We start from the raw sequence: 6393 nt of genomic DNA, 5'->3' as shown, positions 1-6393 counted from the left end.
CAGAAAGAAGTTGGGGGAAGATAGAGGACGGTGGGAAGGATGCCAGTGCCTGGCAGCACCAAGGAGCACCCCGCCCCCACCCCCTCCGGCCGGGCAGCTGGCTGAAGGGGGAAGGTCTGGGCCAGCAAGTGGGGCTCAGGTACTGACAGGTGTGGATGGCTCCTTTCCCCTGTCTTGGACTTCCAATGCTATTGCTAGCTTTTTTTTTTTTTTTTTAATGCTTTATTTCTGAAAGAGAGCAGCGTGAGCAGGGGAGGGTCAGATAGAGAGAGGGAGATACAGAATCCGAAGCTGGCTCCAGGCTCTGAGCCAGCTGTCAGCACAGAGCCCGACGCGGGGCTCGAACCCATGAACCGTGAGATCATGACCTGAGCCGAAGTCGGACGCTCAACCGACGCTCAACCGAGCCACCCAGGCGCCCCACTATTGCCAGCTTTTGTTTGCTTAACGCAACCTATTTTGTGCTACGCCTTTTCGGTGAACATGCACGCGATTTCTACCCTATGGCAGGTTAAGTAGACTTTGCCACTTGGAAGCATGAATTTTTTTCTATTTCTTCTCCTTAAAGAGGATGGGGCCTAGTACAGAGCGCTTCCTCTACTCCAGGCAAATCCCAGTTCTCCTGTGAAAACTGAAAACTGTATCTATGGAGAATGTACTATGAGCCCAGCTCTGTGCTAATTCCTCCTTTGTCTGACTGACTTGATCTAATACAACAACCCAGTGAATTGGGAATCTGTGCATATCCCCAATTAGCAAGTGAGAGAAGCAGGTTCAGAGAGGCTCAGTGATTTGCTCTAGGTCACTCAGCTAGCTTGGGGAAGAAGCGAGCTCTGAACTCAGATACCTGTGTTTTCCCCCAAAGCTGGTGCTCTTAAATATCACATTCTACTGGGGCACCTGGGTGGCTCAGTCGGTTGAGCGTCCGACTTCGGCTCAGGTCATGATCTCACGGTTCGTGGGTTCGAGCCCCCGTTGGGCTCTGTGCTGACAGCTGGCTCAGAGCCTGGAGCCTCCTTCGGATTCTGTATCTCCCTCTCTCTCTGACCCTCCCCGATCACACTGTCTCTATCTCTCAGAAATAAAAAAATTTTAACAACAACAAAAAAATCACATTCTACTTTCTAGCCCTGCCTACCCCCTGGAATCGACTTTATCTTCTCCCTTAGTGGTACTAACAAGATGGAAAAGCTTGTCTGCATTGCTGAAGTAGCAGGAAGGTCAAAGCCAATCCCCAGGTGATGAGTTCTTGCTGGTTTATACCAGATTACATTTTCACCAAAGGTCACATGTTCCTCAAGGGACAAAGGCCATACCACTCCCAACATAGCTAATGGCATTTCCCAAAAGAACCCCTGATAGCCTGTACTCTCTGTCCTAAGCCAGCCCGGTGATAAGGTGGCCCTGCCTCTGCTTGCCAGGTGTGTCTCTTGGTAGGTGAGGCTCTGGCAACCTTTCGGAGGGACACCAGAGGCTAGGTCTTTGCCAAGGAGGAGAGAAAGGCAGGGCAGAGAGACAACTTTTTTTTTTTTTTAATTTATTTTTGAGAGAGAGAGAGAGAGAGCACAAGTCAGGGAGGAGCAGAGAGGAGACACAGACTCCAAAGGAGGCTCCTGGCTCTGAGCTGACTGTGAGATCATGGCCTGAGCTAAAGTCGGACGCTTAACCGACTGAGCCACCAGGTGCTCCCAGGAAGAAAACTTTCCAGGGAAGGTTCTCCGTCTTCTCAGGGGCCTTCAGTTGTCCACTTGGACCCAGGCTCCCAGCCGTTTTCAGTTTGGTCCAGGAATTGACTGGCGTGGAGCTGGGCCTCTGTAGCCTCACCCTTGTGTCCAAAACATGGGAGGTCCGTTGCTGTAGCAACGGTAGACTTCAAGGTCTGAGGCAGCCTTCTTATGTGACCCGCCCTTTTATTGACTGATTGATTTTTGAGAAATATATCAAGAGTTTGTGTATAACGTATGCATAGTTCGAAGAATAATGAACAATCACCCACATACCCAGCATAGAACTTAAGATGTCCAAGACTAGTATCTTTGAAAACGCTCACAAGAGCTTCCTCAAATGCATACCTTTCTTTCTTTCCCAGAAAGACTCCTAAACCTCAAATTTGCATTAATCATTCCCTTGCTTTTCTTTGTCATTTAATCCTGTATGTAGGTATCTCCAAACAATGCACCCTGGGTGTGACTGATTGGATTGCTTCTTTTGCATAAGTGGCTCACCCCTTCTGTGTGCTCCCTCTCTGTCTCTTAAACTCTGCCAGGTGAGCTCCGTGAGCCCTCGTTACCAATATGGGTCACTGGCAGACCCAGAGGGCTTGCTCTCTTGTTCTCTTTTCCATGACCCCAGACAGCACCTCAGAGCCAAACTAGCAATCACAGGGCCGTCTGGGTGGCTCAGTTGGTTAAGTGTCCCACTTCGGGTTCGAGCCCGGCGTCGGGCTCTGTGATGATGGCTCAGAGCCTGGAGCCTGCTTCGGATTCTGTGTCTCCCTCTCTCTCTCTGCCCCTCCCCCACTTGCCGTCTCTCAAAATAAAGACATTTAAAAAAATAATAATAATAATAAAATAAATTAAAAAATAAACTAGCAATCACAGGTGGTAAAGAGATAGTCAGGAAGGCTCCTTAGAGGAGGAAGAAGTGAAGTTGGAAAGGAATGGGGTAGGTAGAAAGGGGAATGAAAGGAATTTTTCAGAAGAGAAAACAGTGCTAACTATAGCACAGAGTTACTTTGAAAGCTAGTTCAGAGAAAGGACTGTGGGGAGCATCCATTGGGAGACAGTAGGGTAGGGGTGACGCTAAGCTTGAAAGGGTACATGTCAGCGTGGCCGTGCTCTGGGCAATGGGGGAGGAGGGTGGTTAGTATCCTTTCCTTTATTCCAAAAAAATGGCCCATGCTTTCTCAAGGCTCTACAAGGACTCCTGAGATTAATCAGGTTAGGCTAAGCTATGTGGAGGTCGCTGCAATCCTAAAATCCTTCTCACCAATACAAGTTTGGTGAGTCTCAGGAACTGCCCTCTGGGCAGGGACGTGGTAATCCAGACTATGGGAGTTTCCACATCATGTAGCTCCCAGTTTGTAAACTCTAGCCCTTGGGTGGCTGCCTGTTTTTATAAATAAAGTTTTATTGGAACACAGCTACCCTTATTTGTTTCTGTGTTTTCAATGACTGCCTTTGTACTACAGCAGAGCTGAGTGGTTGCAGGATGGATCACAAAGTCTGAAAGTTTTCCCATCTGTCCTTCGTACTACGCGGAACACGCGGCCGGCAGGCAGTGAGTGCTAGAGGGTCAAGCCTTGGCAATCCCTTGTTTTAGCCCGAAAGCAACACACCTCTATTCACGGTTCCTTGTCTAGAAGAATCACATGGACTCTCCTAACCCAGGGGAAAGCAAGAAGTAGAGAAGCCCAGGGTACCGAGGAGCATTGGTCTAAACAACCACCATGGGGCTCTTCCCCAGGCACCAGACTGTTGGGCAGTGAGGAGGAGCCTATGTTCACCTGTTTATCTCTATATCCCGGAGCTGCAGAGGGATTTTAAATTGCAGAGGACTCAGCAGAGCAGAGGGCAATGCTGAAGAGGTCTGGAGCTTCTGATGAGATGTGGCTGGAGGTTTCAGAAGTTTTCAGGAACACAGGAAGTCAGGGGACACTGAAAAAAATGCAAGCAAGTCCTGGAAGAGAAGCATTTGATTGAAATAAATTACCTGAGTATTTTTTTTATTTTTTGGGCAGTGATAGGTGCCCTTCTCCTTCAGGAACACGGGGCACTTTGGGGCAAAAGGAGGGACACGTGCTATTTCCTGACCCCCAAAGCCCAAGCCACACAGATCGCTTTTTGGACCAAGCACAGGCGCTGTAAATAAACACAGGGCAGTGTTCTGCATAAAGAGGAAGGAAGTATTTGCTGAGAACGAGAGCGCTGGGTTGTACACAGCAGAACTGGGAAACCACCAGAATGTTCCTCATCACAGGCAGTGTCCATGCCTAGCATGCCCGTGGGGCCTGAGAGCAGTCAGAGAAAATCCTTGCCCTTCGGGAGCCTCCGGCCCAGAGCTGCCCCACTGACCAGACTGTGTACGGAGCCCAGGCATCAGAAGGGATTCTCTAAGAATACAGGGCATCTGTCAGGGCCTGGAGGCAGTTACAAAGCACAGAGTCCACAGAGTTTATAGGAGGATATTCATCTGCCAGAGCTCTTGGAGAGAAGTTTAAGGCCAAAAAGGATTTCCACAGAGTTTGGAGCACCAAAAGGGTTGTTGAAAAATGGTCCTAAGAAAACACAAAGAGGGACGCTGGGTGGCTCAGTCAGTTAAGCGTCCAACTTCGGCTCGGGTCATGATCCGTGGTCCGAGGGTTCAAGCCCCGCGTCGGGCTCTGTGCTGACGGCTCAGAGCCTGGAGCCTGCTTCGGATTCTGTGTCTTCCTCTTTCTCTCTGCCCCTTCCTTGCTCATGATCTGTCTCTCTCTGTCTCTCAACAATAAATAAACATTAATAAAAATTTTTTTAAAAAGAAAACACCAAGGGGCCTAGTTGAGATAAGGAGATGATGTAGAAGGAAGTGGGTAAGATAAGGAAGGCAGATTCAGTGTGGAGAGAGGCGAGACGAGAAGGCGGGGCTGGAGGGAAGTCCCCAAGCATTGCACTTTTTTATTGGTGCCACTGCACAGAGAACCACTCTGCTGGCTTGGCGACCAGCAGGCCTGGCCCTGGACCGGGGTTCCCAGGAAAGCTGGTAGGACAGGCAATCCGTGGGGATGACCGGGGACTTTGGACTCAGATGAGTCTCAGGCGAGTCCTGGCTCCCTACGTGTAGTACAGGGAGCTTCAGTTTCCCCATCTGGGAAATGGGAGCAATAGTATTCTTCTCTCTTAGTTTTGTTTTAAAGATTAAATGAGATAATCCATTCCAAAGTCTTGGATGGAGTGATTGCCCAAAAAAGATTATTCTGGGGATCCTGGGTGGTGCTGACTCTTGATTTTAGCCCAGGTTTGTGAGTTCAAGCCCCTCATCGGGCTCTGCGCTGACAGTACGGAGCCTGCTTGGGATTCTCTGTCTCCCTTTCTCTTTGCCTCTCCCCGTTCACTCTCTATTGTTCTCTCTCTCTCAAAATAAATAAGTAAGCATTTTTTTTTTAATGATTATTCTTTGGGGCCCCTGGCTGGCTCTGTCCGTCCAGCATGCGACTCTTGATCTCAAGGTTGTCAGTTCGAGCCCCACATTAGGTGTAGAGATTCCTTACAAGAAAAAAAAACAACTTAAAAAAAAAGATTTTTCTTCATACGTATTTCAATAGCCATGTATTTAATGAGTACTTACATATGGGAAACACAGTCCTTGTGTGTATGTAGAGAAGAAACCTAAGACCAGGAGTGGGTGGGTGAACTGGCTCGCAGGGTGGGCAAAGCCCTGATCAACACAGCATTTGATGGTTTCCGTGGTTTAAACAGTCTCATTATGGCCAATTTCAAGCTACCGACAGTTTAACAACTGGCTGGCAAAACTCCTGAACCATCGGCTCTCGAGAACAGGCCCCGGCCCAATGAGATTTCTCTCCAGTTAGCAAATGACACATAAGTGAAAAGTTAACAATAGCGACTCGACTCGCGGATACACCCTCCCCCTGCCCGTCCACAGAGGGCTGATCCACATTGTGGGAGCTAGAGGGCTATTTAGGGTGGCAGCGGCTGAGTGCTGGGACTCCGGCGGCTGCATTTGGGGGAGAAAAAACCTGGCTTTTTCTCCGGCCATTCAGCAGCTACCGCCAGCACGGTGGGGGAGATGTGTCCCTGGCATTTGGAGTTCCAATGGGCACGGGAAGATGGTATCTCAGGGGAACTATGCCCTGGGCTCTGCCTTCAGCCAAAGGGGCACCAGCCTCACTTTTACCGCATGCACACTGAAGGCAGGGGCTGGAATGCACGTCCCGGCTCGCTCTGAAATCCTGAATTCTGACATAAAAAATACCTTTAAAGGGGCGCCTGGGTGGCTTAGTCCGTTGAGCATCTGACTTCAGCTCAGGTCATGATCTCGCAGTTTGTGGGTACAAGCCCCGCATCGGGCTCTGCGCTGACAGCTAGCTCAGAGCCTGGAGCCTGCTTCGAATTCTGTGTCTCCCTCTCTCTCTGACCCTCCCCTGCTCATGGTCTGTCTCTCTGTCTCTCAAAAATAAATAAACATTAAAAAAATTTTTTTTAAATACCTTTGAAATTCAACTGCTTCACAACAAAAACAGAGAGGGCTGAAAACCATAAGAGACTGTTAACTATAGAGAACAAACTGAGGGCTGCTGGAGGGGAGGTGGGTGGGATGGGCTACGTGGGGGATGGGCATTAAGGAGGGCATTTGTTGAGATGAGCCCTGGGTGTTGTATGTAAGTGATGAGTC

Source organism: Hyaena hyaena, unplaced genomic scaffold (genome assembly GCF_003009895.1).
Source record: "Hyaena hyaena isolate Hyena2069 unplaced genomic scaffold, ASM300989v1 scaffold_21, whole genome shotgun sequence".
Lineage (NCBI taxonomy): Eukaryota > Metazoa > Chordata > Mammalia > Carnivora > Hyaenidae > Hyaena > Hyaena hyaena.
This window is presented reverse-complemented; position numbering follows the sequence as displayed.